The sequence below is a fragment of the Sphaeramia orbicularis genome, chromosome 17 (assembly GCF_902148855.1).
Source record: "Sphaeramia orbicularis chromosome 17, fSphaOr1.1, whole genome shotgun sequence".
NCBI classification, from domain to species: Eukaryota; Metazoa; Chordata; class Actinopteri; order Kurtiformes; family Apogonidae; genus Sphaeramia; species Sphaeramia orbicularis.
In genome coordinates, this window is record NC_043973.1 from 13412057 (window position 1) to 13432235 (window position 20179).

The 20179-nt window shown below is 38.3% G+C and overlaps 1 protein-coding gene across 1 annotated transcript in view; it reads left to right on the plus strand.

Moving 5' to 3' along the window:
- LOC115436593 (receptor-type tyrosine-protein phosphatase F-like) overlaps positions 1–20179 on the plus strand; it is a 256047-nt gene that overhangs the window by 88261 nt on the left and 147607 nt on the right.

Sequence of the window (20179 nt, forward strand, 5' to 3'; positions counted from 1 at the left end):
CCTTTGAGAACATCCTAGTTTTTGAGCCACCAATTTTAGGGGGAATAGCCATTTTTTTTCTTTTCCTCTTCATTTTGACAATAATGTGATGATAGGCTGGGGTCTGTCAGGTTGCCCTTATGTCTAGAATATCATTTTTAAGATGGGTTATCTCTTTGGCACCCTGGTGCTTCATTTAATATAGAACATACTGACAAAACATGTGACATGATTTAGCTTTAGATCTTGTCCACGTTGCAATTTTACATACTTTAATGACCTCTTCAGCCTTAGGTTAGGGACATTTTTTTTTACTGTTTCAACCAACACAATAGAAAAGAAGGAAAAGCAGCAGCTGTCATTTGGCTACCCATAGCATCTAGTGTTTCATACATACTTTACAATCAGTGTCATCTCCAGTTAAAAGATGTCTCCTGCCGCAGTCTGTCTTTAATATCTGTAGAATTATCCTGTTCTGTGCAGTGCTTTGTTCTGGGAGAGGATGTGAATTGGATGATGTCATTCATATGTACAATAGCTGTGGGTGGTCAAACAGCTCTCTGAAGTCTTTTGACAAATGTGGAAAAAATAATGAAATCCAACCTGGGCTAAAGTTACAGAGCTGGTGTGTAAACCTGAGTGAAATGTGCAAAGGCCTTTTATTATTAGACATGTTAAGAATGGTGAATCTCTATTTGTTTATGAAGTCTGTTATGCAATGAAAAAGAGCATGTGATGTAGTAATACGTTTCACAACTGAACCTTTTGTAAAGACTCTCCTCTTTTGAAAGGACAGACCATTATTGTCTGACATTTAATTTAACTCAAAGCAATGTTGTGCATTAACTGATTGTTCACAGAGAACAAGTGTCCATGCTGCTCAGTGCGGAGATGTTTTTAAAATACATTTTCCGGTGTCTTTGTCAGATTCAAGATGAATAAACTATTGTCAAATGCATTATCACCAAAGTGTAGAGCGCTTTAGTGTTTGCAGTAAAAACAAAGTGTACAGTAGGTGCAGTTGAAGCTCTATCAGTGTGAGAGCCCAGCTGTCAGTCTGAATGACGGCTTTGGCTGGAGGAAGGCTCTCAGACAGATGTGTCACTGTTGCTGCGCCTTTGGGTCTCGGGGGCGGCCAAGAGGCTCTGCCCCGCTGAAGACGAGGTCAGGGACAGAATTAATTCAACACATGACCTCACCTATAGTTCTGTCATAGGGTCACTGTAATTCAATTATACCCCAACCCCTCCCACCCCCTCCACCCCCCACCCTCCCAGTCATATCAGCGGCTCCGTCCTTTCATACGTGGGTCCAGTAGGATTTGTTTTGCTGTACCCTTTGCCTTCACTCACTCAGACCTGTGTTATCATCTTTGGCTCTTGTGCTGTGTTGTGATTTTCTTAGTGTGTGTGTGAATCTGACCTTGCAGAAAAGTTTTGCACAAACGGGTTTCTTCTTTTCTGGTGTCATACCGTCACATGAAAACATGACATGAGTCCATGGAGTTTACTTATGAAATTTAGTTTGGAAATTTTCATTAGTTTTTATGTTTATTTAATCTTACGTTTTTTTTTCAGTGTAATGATAGTTTTACAAGTCTGACTCCAATTAAGATGGATTCACCTTTTAAAATAAACCCATTTGCTATTTCCCAGACAATAAAATAACTGAAAATAAGTGTAAAATAAATGAAAAAAAAAAAAAAAAAATGTTCTCCACTGTTTTCACTTTTACCAATTTCATTCTGCTCTCTGCCTCTGTCTCCATGAGAGCAAAATTGCTTCTGGCCTGGCCTCTAATTTCAGTGATCATATCATTTGCAGATAAAAACACAGAGCTGAGCATTTTAATTAAAAGACAAAGATACTCCGCTGTGACATGTCAGCACAGGTGATTTCACTGAAGACACAAAACTGATATAAAAAGAGAGGACACAGGGAGAGGTGGAATTCGGCAGAAAAAAATAAAACAGAATAGCTCATTAAAAAGCCCGGCTCTGGTCCGAGGTTAACCTATGTATGTAGTTTAATGTAAGCACACATGGGAAAAGGCTCAGACCTGCTATTACCCAGACAGTAAAGCAAACAGACATAGAATTAGAAATAAGACAGTTGGGGGGCAAAAATAACACCTACCACTAATGGCAGGGTTGTGCACATTTGGTGCCTGTAATTTGTATGCAAGTTAGCTATCTGAACTTGATAGTTCTGGTTTTGGATTTCCTGTATTACAGGGCAGACAGCAGACACATATTATGGGCGGGGTGCATGGTGAATTTGTGATTACACAGGTCTATCTGTCTGTCTGTCTGTCCTTGTCTCCCCCATGAACAGTTTAGAAGGCAAAAAAATCACCCAGGACTGAATGATTGGCTGAAAAAGTCATATATTGAGAACCACACTGTGAATTGTGATGTGAATCTATTTACTTGGTTATGAAGGAAATTGCAGATTTCTACACAGTACAGCTGAACCCAGTGTACACTATATCTTTATTGCCGCCTTTTTGATTATATAATACATAAGCTGATGAATGAAGTGAATGATGGAGTGATGAATTATTAAATAATTATTTAATTTAGAAAGTTTTATTAATCCTCAGTCTTCCTTAGAAGTATGCTTTTGGAAGAATCCCTATTTTTTTCTGTTTTATTGCAGGGTGCATCACTGTTGAAGTGCATTACCGTCACCTGCCATATGAGTTTGTACCAGTGTCACTTTAACTAAAAAGACTAGGATGGACAAACACTGGTTGTAATAAGGGACGTTTAATTGTAATAACTGTATGGGAGGGTGGGGGTGGTGTTCATCTGCAAATTCACTGTTAGATATTACTAAATATTTCACAAAAACCTGCAAGTATCTGCAAAGTTAACACTTTAGGAGAACACCTGCCAACCAAAAAGATGCAGTAAAACACACAATCATTCTTGATTTTGATTGTCCTCCATTGACAATGTCAGAGGGGAAAAATCTTTTTCTTTCTTTTTTTTTTTTTTTTTTTTTTACATGAAATGGGTCATAAATTGTTTTCCTAATGGTATTACGGGGTCTTAAAAAGTCTTCCTTTTAACTTGTTGAGACCTGCAGAAAATCTGTACTATCTGTTGTCATCCAGTTTGTTTAGCTTTACTATTCAGGGTGGTAACATTCATCACCAGAAATCCTCCACTCGTGTTATCAGTGTTATAACCCAATGGCATCATTCATCCTATACAGTCATTGAGTAGGCACACAATACAGTGTGATTACCCTGAGTGCTGATCGCAGACGTCCCATCGATCCCCGGGGAGCTGGGCCTAATCAAGCAGTTCTCTATACAGCTCTTTGTACACAATAGACCAGTGGCCCACAAGGTCAGCCTCAAAGTCACACATACCCAGCACTTAAATGTAATGGTTATCTTTTTGTAGTGCTGTCATTGTGAGTTATTTCATTGGCTTTAATAAGCTTTTGATGTATGTGTCTCCTCTCGCGCCTCTCATGTTATAATCTTGGGTGGCGTTTCATGTGTGGTACAGCAAACCAACACCACAGATGCCTCCTTTGTACCCGACCGTGATTTTATTCCATTCCCAGTGGCAGTGGGATTACAGTGACACTATAATTAACTAAATAATTTAAAAAGTGTTTCATATGTCCGCCTTTTAGTGGCTTATTTGTGTTTCTGTTACGTACCATTGATAGAATAACAGCAGTCCTGAAGATATATTTCTTCATGGCTCTGTATGCTCAAAAGGCTAGTCCATCATTCTGGATGCACTTATAAACTTGGCTCAAAATAAAAACATCACTCAAATAATCTTTAATTTAGCATATCTAAGGAATATTTCAAGAAAGTCAGAGAAGGGTTTCAAAAAGCCATTAAATCCACATGCGTAGCCCTGTTACAGTTGCAGATGAACCTATATGAGACTGAATAGATTGATTGGACAATTTGTGAAGCTCCTACAATAGAGCAATTTGATCAAAGTCCTAAAGTGGTTTGGAGAGGACTAACCAGACTGTGGGGCTGGGTGACGGGAAATTGAATTGTGTTTTTAACTGTCCATATGGTAGTCCAGTCTAAAAAAAAAAAAAAACCCTGACAGGGACAGAAATTGATTCTGTTTTAATTTAAAGTACCCATATCCACCTTGGAGAGCCACTCAGAGAGTAATGCACTTAACACGCAGCTGTGGTCCACACATAGGCCTATCATAAGGCGCATTTCCAGCGTAGGAACTTCGGGGTACATGGGGAATGTGGGGTGGGGTTACCAGAATATCCTCTCACTTGTCTCCCTTGGCTGCCATGTCTTCACCACAGAGTAGGACCCACTGCCGACGTGATTAGTTGCAATCGTTACACGACCAATTTGGCCATAGAATGCAAGCGGTGCCTGCACATGTACGTTGGTCCAATTATCATCTTTTATTCTTTCCATTGTAAAATTCGTTAATACTCCTAAATGCTACTGTTTACTGCTCATCTTCTGCAGGGCTTTAAAGAAGATGCTTTTCCTATCCAGCTCTGGAGCTACCCAATCAGCATCAAGTGAACCCTTAAGCTCCACCCAGGAGTTTTCGGGGCCGTCACTGGTACCTACCCCGAAGCATGGTCTAAGTTAGACCCCATAAAGATTCCTGTAAATTGTTCCATGGGAGCAGTTCCTTCAGTCAAAACACATACTAACTGCCCCAGCCCCGTAAAACTGCCCCGCAATTTCTTAGGTGGAAAGGCCCCAGTACAAATAGGCCCACTAAGGCTACGTTTACACTTATTTTGGAAAATAGATGTTTCCCCCTCTTCATTAAAAAAAACAAAAAACAAAACACCTTGTGCACATGTGACTGTTTACAGAAAAATCTTTGTTGATACAGCCCAGTATATCTACACTGTTAAGAGTATGCCAAGCCTGTAGATGGCAGTGTGGTGAAACTATCAAGTACCATTAATCAATCAGAATCCTGAAAAGAATCACAACAAAATGTTACTTCGATTATGAAACAATAGTCGCACAGGTGATGCATATGTGTTTCTGTCAATAACTGTGACATCCATCCGAAATCTCCTTTTCCCTATGTTTACACGCAAACGTGAAAACGGAGAATTGCCGAAATCTCCACTTTGCCTGGAGTTTTTAGAAATCGTTACTTTCAGTGGGCGTGACCATCATTGTCATGTAAACAATAGGCACAAATGCAGACAACAATCTCTGTTTTGCCAGACATAAACATAGCCTAAGAGAGTGGCTTGGCCAACATGAAGCAAGTGCTGAAGAAGCAGTGCAAGTGGCAAAGACATCCGAAAGATAAAGTGTTGGAATGAGGGACCCAAATTAGAGCATGGGACAATTCAGGGAGAAGTTATTTCATAAGCCCATGCTTTAGTGTTGTAACGGGACAGTGGGAGGAAAGGGTCATCAGAGGTTAATGATGTGAGATTAATAGTTTAATTAGGAAGCTCAATAGCAAGGCCTGTGGCAGTCACCCAAAACCCACTGCTGTGTCCTGGATTCTGCATCGCCACAGGACAACATCCACCAGTGTCCTTCTAGGGAAGTCAGGAAAAGAGAAAGACATGTAAACTTTATGCTCCCATGGATGATGGCTTTAGGGACAAATCATACTTCGATTCTTGATTTCTTTTTTACTCTGTTAAGTAATATTGAGTTGACATATTGCAGTCTTGAAAGAGAGTTGAAAACTGTTCTAGAAGTAATTTGTGTAATGGTAAAAACAGCAGCTAATGATAGGCTCGACAAAGTATCAATGTAGCAAAACTCACATCTCAGTTTTTTTTTATCACTTTTTCTAGTGCTTTTGCTGTTTTCTTTTTTTCCCAGTATTTTAAAAAAAAAAAAGTTCTTTAAATTGACTTTCTTATTGTATGGAAACATGGAAGCAGAGTTGAGATAATCTGATCTATCTTTTTTGTGAATGAAATCAGCACCGCAAGCATTTAATGGAACATCATAGGTGCACACGGTTTCACTCCCTTGTACCGTTTACTTTTGGAGTATCCTCTACAGTGCATTTAACAACCTTAACTCTTCCCAAGTAGCCTGTGGATATGAAACTATGTAAAACACAGTTGGATCTCAAGTGGGAGCTATTTCATGGCTAAATGGTCACCTTAGCTTCATAAAGGTCTTAATGCATAAAGGAAACAACAAACAGCCTATTGGTGCCCATAAAGAAAGAGTCTCTTTTTGTTCCATGTCCCCTCAGTGACATAATTTAATTTCCCCTCAATTTTGGCTAGTGGAGGGCTGAATTACTTAAGACCCCCTAGGCCATGTGGACGAGAGCATGAGAACAATAGTTGGGGCTTTTTGTGGTCTCCGAGGGAGGGCTAATCTAGGGGAGGCAAATTAATGAGGGTAGTATGGGTCGTGGGGGGGTGCATGGTGATTGATGATGATCTAACCCCAAAATGTGATCTCTGTAAGAGCTAGGAGCCATCTCAGCAACTAAGTCCCCTCCCGGGATCTCTTAACACACTTAACATTTTCCCCACGCCAGTCTATTAAAGCCGGGGTCCAAGCCAAGGTGACCACTGGACGGCTAACCAGCCACAGCTTTTAAAAAAATAAAAAATCCCTGGGCCAAATCTGCCTTTGCACTCCCCAAGCAACTTTATAGAATCCCCCAGATTTCCATTACAAAGGTCTCCCATTACATACCATATTGCATATTCAAACTGCATTTAAAACCCACTGTACTCCCCCGTCCTCATATTTAGTTTTGCATGCAGTTGTCCTCAGGTTGACACTCAGCTTCCCACCCACGCCCGCCTTCAAATGCAGCAGTCAGTCGTCCTTCACAGTTGCCAAAATGCTTAAAAAGTGCTTAGTTTCATGACAGTGCAAATGACAACACTTCTGCGAGTGAACTAAATGAACATCGGAGGTGATGTAACCCAAGGGTTATGTAAATGAGTTACACAGTTAAGGCAACGCATTAGCCACCACAGCTTTTAGGACTGGGGCACATACTTATGAAGACAAGGTGTGATTTTGGGCATCACACTTGTGTTGTTCATATTTTAACACAGTCTGTGTAATATACAAACAGAAAATTATCTGTAAAACATACACTATAGACACTGGCATTGTCTGAAATGATAACAGTGGTCAAGGAATACATCTGCTGCTTTTATAAAGGCAGCAGCATTTTACCACAAAGTTGTGGTAAAAGTTGTGGTATCAAACTGCTGAAATGCTTAAGTGTATGTGGTATTTAGAATATCTCCACCTCTTTACCTTGTTGTCTGACAAGTCTTTTATGTGAGGAACCTAAAACCAACCAGCTTTCTTCAAAGTCATTACACCCCTATTTGTGATTTTAACTGATAGAAAACAGAAGTCATTAGATATTTTGTTTGTGTTGACTTAAGTGTTTGTTTGAATCCAACCTAACAGAAAATTAACTTCTCAGTGCACCGCTAAACCAGATGTCTTGTGTTCTTCATGGTTAATTTACTGTTTTTTTTAAACTGACACTGGTCAGGTCACATTTGAGTTCAGTGGCTCACTGCGTCTCTAGAGGTTCAACTTGGCATTGTATGAGATAGCACAGTAGATGAACATGTTGACTGCTGTAAACACCTCTGAAATAAGGTTCATTGATATCCTTTACATAATGTTAAAACTGTATTTATCCACACTCTAATGACAGTTGTATATTATTACTATTTTGGAAATTCACAAATTGCTCCTTTAACTACATATATCAAAGAACTTGCAGATTGAGTCGACTGTTGCTTAATGTCTGTTAAAACCCTCTGCCTCATGATTCAGGTGGGTTAGAAGAAGTCACAGATAATGAGTCATCCTGGACCAGATCTAGGTTAGGCACCACTTTAAATACCACAGGTAAAGCAAAACCTCAGACTGCCAGTTGTGCCAACACCCACATTTTCACCTTTAAACACAATGAAGCATTTATCTTTGTGTTTTTAAACAGCTGTTTTAGCCGAGGAATCGGTCATCAAAGCATAATGTGGATTTTCTTTGTCTTTTGTGACTGACAGGAGACAATAGAGTGTGGGTTTGAGCAGTGCCTTGGTTCATAATCAGCTTGAAAAGATGAAAGCCATTATATTAATGTTGCTCACACTGGCGAGAGAGGAGTGAAGGGTAATTGCACTTAAAGTTCTTGTTCTTCTCTGCTGTCTTGAATAATTCACTGAGGGCTAGAAGGCCTGATAGAAAGGCCTTCTTTGTGGTCCACAGGGGTGTTGAAAGTTTAATGTTTTTCTTTTTCCTGCTCTCTTCTGTAGGTTTAGACGTTGTGTCTTAAGTACAGTATCTCGGTGATGATGAATCGCATTGCTCTTGTGATTTTGCTGAAAATCCGATAAAGCCCATAAAGCTCCATCAATCTTAAGCTACTACACTATCATCCTCCAAAAAAAAAAAAAAGGGGGGGAAGAAGTTTCTTTGGTTTCTGTGTTATCACAATGCAGCGTGAACTGACTATGAATGAGTGGGTGTGTTGAAACGGGCTTGTCTGTTGGAAAGTTAGAATTAAGTCACTAAGAAATGTCCTCGTCGGGTCCAGATCCAGTGTGTTTTCAATTTGAGGTGAAAATACTTGACACCAGGTGACTGTGCTGCAGAAATATTGAGGCTAAAGGTATTAAGGTGACAGTAAGTGAGCTGAAAAACATCTTTCCTGTTTCTCAGTGTCCTTTATTTGCTGTGGTAGTTCACACTGAGGAGGATAAGGAAAAGGTTAGCCGAAGACGTGCACATCGAAATGCTCTGAGAAATATTTTCACAAAATGTTACATCTGTTGGGCAGATTTAAAATAAAAATGGAAACATGATGTTTCTTTTACAATAAAATAATATGGTATGATCATCGCTGTAGAACATGAAAGGTGTAGGCTGATGATAAGTCTATTTACAACATGTATATGTTGTTAGGCCAAAATAAATGCTTCCATCTGACTACAGGGCTGTTTTAGAAACACTTACTACTATAATGTGGCTCCTTTCATTAAAATTTAAACATAACACAATAAATTCAAAACAATAAAATAACACAATGCTCCTTTGTGTTACAACCGAGAAGCACATACGAACGTGTTGTTTAATGGTTTAAACAAACAGCCTGAAGTGCAGTTGACTTTATCGTGGGTAAATAACTTGCAGGGAGGCAGCTTTATATGGAATTAATTGCTAACAAGTTGCTCGCTAATGGTCTAAAAAGACCTTAATGGAAGCATTCCATTAAAACAACCAGTGCTGATGTCATCAGACAAATTTCCACTAAGTGTTGCCTCATGAAAATGATAACTTGCTAATCCATTATTAATAAGAATTAATGGTTTTCTGTGTGCCGCGTGTGTATCGATTCCTGATACTCTACACTGCAGAGTAGCTCTCGTCGGGCACTCTGGTAGGCTTGGGAATACACTAATTGTTAGCCACACAAGTGCCATTGATGCACCTCTCCCTGCTGTCTCTGCATTTATTACAATCCTGTCTCTGTGGCCCATGACAAGGAAAACAAAAAAAGGAAACTATACAGCTGCATAGAGAATAACAAAAACAAACCCCCATCAGACTCTTAAAGTTCCATGTTGTAGATTGAGGTGGATTTACCAGGGTCTGACTAGAACTGGAATGTAAGTTTTGTAATTATATTTAAATTAGTGTCTGATCATGTAAATATATGTGTTGTTGTTTTTGTTACCTTGCAATGAGCTGTTTCTATCCGCAGGCATGTTTATACAGAAGCTCAGTTTTTCTTTTTTTTTTTGTTTCATGGAAGGTTGCATCCAGTGTTAAGGTTCATTATATCATCTACTATGTGTCAAGCTTATTTTCTTCCAGGGGCCACATTCAGCCCATTTTGATCTCAAGCGGGCCAGATCAAAATAATAACATATAAATAATGACAACTCCAAATTTTTATCTTTGTTTGAGTGCAAAAAAAGAAGTTATGAATAACTTAATAACTTTTAAATGATGAAAACATTCACATTTACAATCCTTTCACCAAAAAATGTGAATAACCTGAAAAAAAAAAAGAAATTTCTTAAGAAAAATAATGCAATTTTAACAGTATTATGCCTCACCTTATCATTTATACATGTGCATCTGCACAACAAGCCAAACAAGCTTTTGGTAACAGGCAAAATATTGTTTAAATTGCACTTCATTTTCTTTAGACATTTCAGGTGGTTCATATTTGTTCAGGTTATTCACATTTTATTGTTAAAAGATAATTTGTATAAATATTTTCAGAATGCGACATTCTTTTTTTCACATTCAACCAAGAAGAAAATTTGGAGTTGTCATTATTTATACGTTATTATGCTATTATTTTACTTAACCCTTTTATAAGGCACTCATAGAAATACTCTGAAATCCGAAATTTCAACCACCGTGCGTTATTGGATGACCTAACAAGACTCTATTAGTTTTGTGAAATTTTTGTGATTTTTTTTTTTTTTTTCATGTAGAAAATCAAGGTCAATGAAGTTACCATATTTGGTTCCTTAACCATAAGTGACAAAAAAAATTCAAGAAGTATATATAAAAATACAAAAAAAAACCCCAAACACATGTAAGGTGAAAGGAACATGTATTTTAGAACATTAGACCAACATAAGTGCTGATCCAGACACCTGTCCACATCCACTTTGTCTCTTTGAACCTCATTCCTTACATTAGTACCATTGTTCATGGTACCTAACAAAGCAGGTACACTCATTGTTCATACAGAGGTAGACCTTACAGACCCTGTAGAACACATTGGATCTGAGATTGTTGACTCACTGTCCTCACTGTAACTGTTGCTGTCACTGTCTTGTAATGTATGTGGAAATGACCAAAAATAGTCACTTGACCAATAAAGGAAGATCACAAATGAGCAGTATATGGACCCTGAACTATTAACTGTTAATATCTTAAGTGGAATTTATACGCTTTGCAAATCGTCCAAATCAGAACCTTTGCCGGGCCGGGTTTGGTCCACGGGCCACATGTTTGACACCCCTGCCCTAAACTAAAAGCTCACAACAAATAAATCAGGCACTGAATTTCCACCACCATAGTAGAGGGAGTGTGTCAGAATGTGGAAATAAATGTTTTACTACTTATTTACTTACTTATATTTCATCCGTCCATAAAATACCCACATCCATATTTATAAATGTATGAAAAAACCTTCATCCACAGCCACAGTCCCAGTTGTGTTTGACTTTACTACACGTCGACTGGTGGTCCTTGATTACTCAGCCCAACCCCTGTCGACTGTCTGGTGGAAGAATGAAACACCTATAACCACCCAGGAGTTGAGGAAACCCCCCACATCTCCCAGCTTTCATGTCTCTTAATGACAACAGACCACCCCCCCCCCCCCCCCCCCCACACACACACACACACAAACACAGCTTCAGGCATTAAGGTGAAGGAGGTGAGATACTTTGGCTCCCACACAGATCAGCCTTCAGCCTCCAGGCCTCCTCACTCCTTTCTAAAGCAGGGATCTTTGGAGACATGTCGATAGCCTGTCCTCAGGGTTAATTTATTATATATTTCAATTCAACAAGCACAGACACTTATCCTTATAAAATGGAGTGAACCAAAATTTAGAAATGCCACAAATTTCAACTAATAACCAGTGATTAATAAACTCATAATTTGTCTGATATATGTTTTGAATGTCAGTCTTATAAAACGTTTGCTTAAATTTCCAACTGTGATATAGATGATAATTGGTTAAATGTTTGTGTGTAGTGTGTTGTAATGGTACTGCAATTTCTATTATTATTATTATTTTTTTTTTTTAAATACCGTAGAAAATGTAATTTTCACTAACATAAGGGAGAAAAGGAAACAGACTCCTTTTAGATTTTTACTAAAGATGCATATAAATGATTGTACAATGACACAGTATGGCTTTGTAACATGAATGGGAGCAATGTTTGGCTTGAAATCTTCCTGATATTTATAAAATGTGTCTACTAATCATACATTACATATATATACATTTCCAAATGTGGTCTGCAGGGTCTGTAAGGTTCACCTCTGCATGAACAGTGAGTGTAAGTGCTTTGTTAGGAACCATTAAGTAATGGCACTAATGTAAGTAATGATGTTCAAAGGGATATTGTGCATATTGACAGGTGTCTGGATCAGCACTTACGTTTTTGTAATTTTCTGAAAGTGATGTTCTTTTCACCTTACGTGTGTTTTTTCTTGTATTTTTTGTATATACTTATTGCATTTTTTTTTTTGCCACTTACAGGTAAAGGAACCAAATATGGTAATTTCATTGACCTTGATTTTCTACATGACAATAACAAATTTGGAAAAATTTCACAAAAGTAATAAAATCTTGTTATGCCCTCCAATAACACATTTTTGAGTATTTCTAGGTGCCCTATAAAGGATTAATAGTACTGCATATCTGGGTTGATTTACTTCTGACCAAGTATGTTCCCTTCTCAGACATTGCTGTTTGATTCCTCAGGCTTGACAGCTCTGAGGGGATTAACTTAGCTTTGAGATTTATAAATGGCTGTAGGACCAACAACAGGGTCAACCACAGTTCCTTTGGAGTGTATGTTCAATACTGCACTGATGTTGAAATTCAGGGGCACTTGTTGTGTTAGTTACTTCATCAGAATCAGAATACTTTATCAATCCCAGGGGAAAATTATTATTCCTAGGTGTTACAGTTGCTCCATTCAAGTGTAATAAAAGTAGCAGGAAAATAATTATCAATACAACAAAAAAGAAAAAAAGGAGAAAAATATACATATATGATATATGCTAAACACCTTTTAGCACTGCTCTGCAACAACCAGCGCTCATGTGTGGGTTTGTTTTTATGCTTTTTCTTCTTTTAAACATTTCCAAACAGCTCTCAGCTTTGAGAATTACCAAAGACTGTTAGTGCAACAACAGGACAACACCTACATCAACAACTGTTAATTGGATAGGCTTATTTAATGTTCTGTTAATCTTAGAAACCAAACTTTTCTCAAAATCCTTTTATCCTCTTGTCCTAACATGAACTTAGTAGATACCTGTTTTTACAGGAAGCACACAGACATGCATGAGAGATGAGCTAACAAGGGGAAATTATCAGACTACCTAGCTGTGTCATGAAGATTTTAATGAGATAACACTAGGGCAAAACCTGAGTGAGTGATACACGGGACGAGAAGGAAATAGCACCGTGAATGAGTGAGGGAGTGATGGAGTGGAGTCTACAGAGGTGTGTTAATGAGAGAGGAGAGGAGAACACACTAATGGTACATCTGTATAGATCCTACAGAAAATCAGAATTAAAATAGTTTCAAATATTTTATATTAGTATTTGAAAAATCACAGTCACTGACTGTTGAAGTGCTTTTTGTCTCACTGGTCGTTAAGCCAGGAGCTATTGTGAAGGCGCTATGTTCGGTGTTGTCGTCATCATGTTCGTTAGCAATTTCTTTAAACATCTTCTTGAAACTACTTTTCTTTGAAACTACTGGTCAGATTCATTTCAAATTGTATGTGTAGTTCCTTTGGGACAATGTCTACAAAATTCATTCACGATTTTGAGAAATTTTGATTGTTGAATTTTTGACAATTTTTTTGAAATATTATATAAATGTGCCTTTACTTATAACGGGCCATATTCTGATGGCGTATAACATGGAAATGGTTACAGATACAGCCGCAGAAAAATTATTAGACCATCAAAAGTCATCAAAAACAATAGTTTTACAATCAAGTACTAACTTCTGTGTGTATCATGTGACTAAAACAGACAAAAGAAAACATGGAATGCCTAAAAGCACTGTTTTTGTCAGTACAATGCCATAGCTATTGATGTAAGAACTGAAGTGATTTTGGTTATTATCAAGAAAACATGGAAAATGGCTAGATATCAGCTCTGAAATTAAACTCTTATGAGCTATTTTTGTTGTCATCATTATATTTGTCCAAACAAATGCACCTTTAGTTGTACCAGGCATTAAAATGAACAAGAAACTGAAGAAAACAAGGGTGGTCTAATAATTTTTTCTGTGACTGTATCAATATAGTTACTATTGAGCACTGATAGGAAGTCATATATAAACTTTCATTTCATTAGTTGAGTTCTCCTCCAGTGAAAGTACCACCTACTTCTATTGGGAGATTGATCTCCTGCATCAACACCACAGGACTCTGACATAGCGGCGGAACCTGACAAACCTCACAAATTCAACTTGTTATTGATTCTTGATAGAACATGCCAGTGAGATACAGGGCCATTGGTCCTATTTTCTTAGCATTTTACAGATTTATAATTTGTCGATCTATTTGACTCAGAATAAGACACAGCTGTGACTCCACTAAATCATAACCCCATCCCTGAAATTGTGACATTTTCCTTCCAATACTGGTCCTGACAGTTACAGCATTTCTGTCTAACACAGAGAAGAGAGCACAAGTTGAAGCCTGGCGTTCCACGATAGTAGTTCTGAATGTGATGTATCAAAGCAGAGGAAGACTGAAGCTCAAAGCTCACAGTCACTGGCTGAGAGAGGGATTTGCATAGGTAGGCTTATGTGTTTTTCCACCTCTTCCCTGCCATTGTTTTCATGTGACAACTGCATGACAGCGAGGAAAATGGGACACAGGCGGAGAAAAAAGGGTCGAGCATGGATTTTGTCTCTCTATGAAAAGAAGTGACAAAGCCAACAGTTTTTTTCATATCCTCACCCAGCAGCAGCTCCGACTGGTGATGGAGGAGACATTGGAAATGTGTCTGGTCTGTACACGAAGTGTCAAACCCACTATTAACCCGGTCCAGAAGTCAGGAGTTTGAGTTCAAGCCAGGTTGTCGGTGATTGGATTCTTGGTGAGATCTGGATTAATAGTGGAACGACTTGGAATGTGTTGTGCTTTTTGCCTTGAGGGTGTGGGTCAACTATCAAAATTCAGGAGAAGCTCATCTAAGAGGATTAATATGAAAAAAAAAAAAGAGCTCAGCGATGGCCAGTTTACCCTCTTCCTCCACTTATCCCTAAAAATCCAGTGGTTCCACACTCAAATGTTTACGGCAACACATGGATGCTGAGCTTCCGTTTAATTTGAAGCATGCGCTGAGAACTGCTTAATGCTTCCTGATCCTACCCTCTGAGCAACACAGTGAAAAGCTCTCACATCAACTTAAATAGAAGCGCCGTGGACAGATGTTAGCAGAAAACCTTGGAAGGCAGAGCAGTGATAATCAGGCCTTGAGGATTCCAGCCCACCACCCTTACGTGCACTGATGCATGCTCGTGCATACGCTCCTAACTCTTATGAAGTTCAACTCGTTAACAGCTCTGCTGCTGCTACCTGGATGTGACTCTCACTCACATCTGGTGATGATACAGGAAAGGATTTATTGTTGTTGTGTTGTGGTCTTCATCTAGAAGAAGGAGGAGACAAACACCATTCAAATGTCAGGTGGATAAAGGGGTCACACTTCACAGATGGATGCATGTGTTGGATTAGTGTGTGGTACCAAACATGCTTAACTTCCTGCTCACACACTTCTGACAGAACACTCCATCCTAGTACTGCTCTGTAAATGCTGTGGAGAGGTTTGGTCTGATAGCTTCTCATTATTGGTTTTTAAACAGAGGACCTGTTAACTTCCATGTTTTGCTAATATGACAGATTAAATGCCACACTCCAAAAAACAAATTGGTCAAAATGTTCTTTTTTACAAAATCGACAGTGATAAATGTCACTGCTTTTTAAAGTACATCTGTATTTCCAGCATGCTGGATTGTTTTGGTACAATCACCTGTTTTTGACTGATGTAAACACATTAACAGTTGGATTGCACCCTCCAATCAATAGTGACACCTAAATCATCTCAGCAACCGAACCTGCAGCTGATTTAGAGTAGATATCTGTGAACTGTTGTGCATTTCCAAACAGTGTTTAACTTGAATCCTTCCAACTGCTGCACCCACACACCCCAGAGGAATACTTTTTTTTTTTTTTTACACCCATTTTAGTCGTCATTTCAATTTTTCCACAACTTTGTCAATCATTTGGTTTCTAGTAACTTCATATCATTGTTTTTGTCAGTTTTTGTTTTTAAAGGAATGCTGTTGTGTTGGGATCCTGAGGGTTCCTCAGTCTGAAACACCTGATTCCATCTGTAGTTGAACTGATGTCGTGGTTGAACTGAGTTCATGTTCCTCCTGTTGTCATGTCTCATCATGCCCTGAGCATGAGTTTCTGACAGGAGTCATGTATTACTGTTGACTGAGGTGTTGGTAGTTCCATGGAAGCACAATTTGTTTTTGTTATATTGACATAGAAAAAGAATTAGAAGTACTCACCTTTATAAATCTGACAGGTTCATACTGAGTCCAAGGTCCTTATCAAGTGAAAGACATAATAAAGAAAGTTTGAATGACTGTTTGTTTACTTAATACTACTGACAACTAAATGAGACCAGAATCAAATGATGATAAGTAAACTGAAGTTTTATGATGCAAGAAAGACATGAAAATAAATAAATCTATTCAATTTGGATTAACCAACAAATTGTGCCTTTACTTATAATGGGCCATATTTTAACGGCATATAACATAGAAATGGTTACATATACAGTTGTGGAAAAATTATTAGACCATCAAAAGTCATCAAAAACAATAGTTTTACAATCAACTACTAACTCCTGTGTTTATCATGTGACTAAAACAGACAGAAAAGAAAACATGGAATGCCTAAAAGCACTGTTTTTGTCAGTACAATGCCATAGATATTGATATAAGAACTGAAGTGATGTTGGTTATTATCAAGAAAAGCATGGAAAATGGCTAGATATCAGCCCTGAAATTAAACTCTTATGAGCTATTTTTGTTGTTATCATTATATTTGTCCAAACGAATGTACCTTGACTTGTACCAGGCATTAAAATGAACAAGAAATTCAAGAAAACAACGGTGGTCTAATAATTTTTTGTATGTCGACTGTATATAGAGCCAATTGATATGCTGACATCAGCACACGCATAGACATGATGACATCAGCTGGATTGATGCCAAAAACAGCAACAATATGTGTGAGGGGTGGGGTTTGTTGTGCCTGGCACCACTTGTTTCTTTCTTATTTTTATTTTACCTGTTTGAAATCTCCGATTCTGAATCAATGTATGTTAAAAGTAGGGCTGCACGATTAATCGATTTTAAATCGAAATCGGATTTTTTAATTAGGACGATTTTTAAAAAAGGGAAATCGTAAAATCGATTTCATCTCTCTCGTGCCTGCGGGCCGTGCGCTTGCGGGCTCCCGTAGGCTCCTCCTCCTATCAGTGACAGCGGTCTGTCACAGAACTCCGTGCAATGACCGGACTTTAAATGTGTTCATGAGCCCGCAGTACTTATAGCAATGTAAGCCGTGGCGTCACGCACGGATCCCGCAACTGAAATAGAACTGCATGCGGATCACTCATCTTCCGTTGTCCCGGATCCGTACCGTACTGTCTTCTTCCGATCCGGGTCCGGGTCTCGGGGTCATCAGCCTCAGCAGAGGAGCCCACACAGCCCCCTGCCCACACACATCCACCCGCTCCAGGATAGAATCCCTCCAGCGTGTCCTGGGTCAGTCTATTCCACGCACGGATCCCTCAGTTTAAACAGAACCGCATGTGGATCACTTATATTAACCTGGTCCACGCACGCACGCACGCACGACTGATGCCTGTCACTGACTTACATTGGTATCACTTCTGTAGGCCCAGATACCCAGGGGAAAAAAAAAAAAAAAAAAAAAAAAAAAAAAACAACAACAACACACACACATATATATATATATATATATATATATATATATTAAAAAAAATTAAATAATTAATTTAGTCCTCTTGCTAAATTTTTCATTCACAAATGTAAGTTCTGTAACACAAAAACAAATATTATTTATTTTTTGAAAGATGTTGAACTTTATTTAAAGCTGTTAGATAAATCTGGAAACAAAAAGGCTATAAAAAACATAAGTATTTGCTCTGATTTGGACATTGTATTATAGTGTATTCCCCCTGGCAAACTTATGTTATTTTCTTGTTGCATACATTGTTTGTATACTCTATTTCATTCAATAAAGATTTAATTAAGAAAAAATAAACTTCTGGGGGTTCATCACATGATACCATCACAGATTTGAGGTCAGAGCAGTGCCTTGCATTGTGGGCTGCTCACGAAAACGACATGCTGACTTCTGTTGTCTTTTGTAGTTTTACCCAAAAATCAAAATCAAAATCGAAAATCAAGTTTTTAGAGGAAAAAATCGGGATTTTTTTTTTTTGCCAAAATCGTGCAGCCCTAGTTAAAAGTGTTTGGCAGGATGTGGGTTTTACATCTGCGTTTGCACCTTTCAGTGGTTCCATCTGAATATATGTGCAGTTTTATATTTACACACACACACACACACACGCACAAACACACACACTGCAGCCCCCGTGTCCCTTTTATTGTTCACTGTTGTATTGCTTTGAGAAAGCTCAACTGCAGAGATGTCCTCGAGCAAGGACAGCCACCAACACCACTCTTTCACTCCCTATGTGAGGGTAGAGTGTGATGATATAACAGGTGAACATGGGAAACGTGTTCGCTGAAGCCTCCATCGATATCAAAACGATGGCCATTTGAAAGAGTGGTTCAGGCAACCCAAGTGTGATGGTTTTGGGGTTGGGTTGGAGACTCTTTCTTGCAGATGGATTTCATACATGTGATGGTGGTGCGGCTCATGGGTGAAAACCGGCTGTGGATGAAGGTTTTTTCATACATTTATAAATATGGATGTGGGAATTTAATAGACAGAAGAAATATAAGTAAATAAATAAGTAGTAAAACATTTATTTCCAGATTCTTACACACTCCCTCTACTATGGTGGTGGTAAACTTGCAGAAATTCAATGCCTCATTTATTTGTTGTGAGTTTTTAGTTTAGGGCAGGGGTGTCAATCATGTGAGGACATGTGTGGACCAAAACCGGCCCGACAAAGGTTCCGATCCAGCCCGTGGGATGATTTGCAAAGTGCATAAATTACAGTGAAGATATTAAGAGTTAATAGTTCAGCCCTATTGTGATCTTAAGTAAAATCATAGCATAATAACCTATAAATAATGACAACTCCAAAATTTCATTCTTGGTTTAATGTGAAATGTTATGTTATGAAAATATTTATACAAACTGTCCTTTAGCAATAAAAGGTGAATAACCAGAACAAATATGAACAACCTGAAATATCTAAAGAAAATTAAGTGCAATTTTAACAGTATTCTGCCTGTTACTCAGAGCTTTTATTTGCCTGTGTAGATTTGATTCATAATGCATATACAGTATATAAATGATAAGCTGAGACATAATACTGTTAAAATTGCAATTAAATTTTTCTTAAATGTAATTTTTTTCAGGTTAGATTGTAAATGTGAATATTTTCAGCATGTATAAGCTATTAAGTTATTCATAACTTATTTTTTTACACTAGTTGTCATTATGTATATGCTATTACACTAATATTTTCATGATCTGGCCCGCTTGAGATGAAATTGAGTTTGACCCCCATGCATTACTCTATTTCTATCAGATTCTTGCTCGTACACAACCCTAGTGTGTATACTCGTCATCTCTGTGGTTTCCAGTGCTCCACACCTCGCCTTTTAATGTCTCTGTAGATGAAACACGAGATGACGAGACTGGTGAAAAGGACATTGTGTCATGTTGTTAAAGCCAGACTCTCATTGTGCACATCTGAGGCTGTAAATAAAGCAAAAAAAAGGAGAAAAAAAAGTCTGGCCGGTATCACATTTGCTCATTGTAGCATCAAGTCCACTTAGACTGACTGTCGCTGAAACAAACACCACATTGTCCAGTTTACAGTGATCCTGGGTGTGGTGCTCTGGTTTGGGGGGGCAAAAAAAATCCCACCCTGAAGGAAAATAGGGGAAGCCATTCTCTGAGGTGTTTTCCAAGGTTGTCTGCTGCGTTGATGTAATCACAGGTTATCTCTGAAATCATCAGAAACAGAATCACAACATTGCTTTGTTTGTATTTTCAGGCATGCCAAGCAGTTATCAGTTATAATCAGCCAAAAATGGGCTTTCTGAACATAGAAGAAGAAGCTGATTAACTCCCAAAGTGTCTAATTAACAGTAGCTTGATCTTATTTCTTTTCTGATTTTTCCCTCCTTTTTTTTTTTTTTTTTCTTTT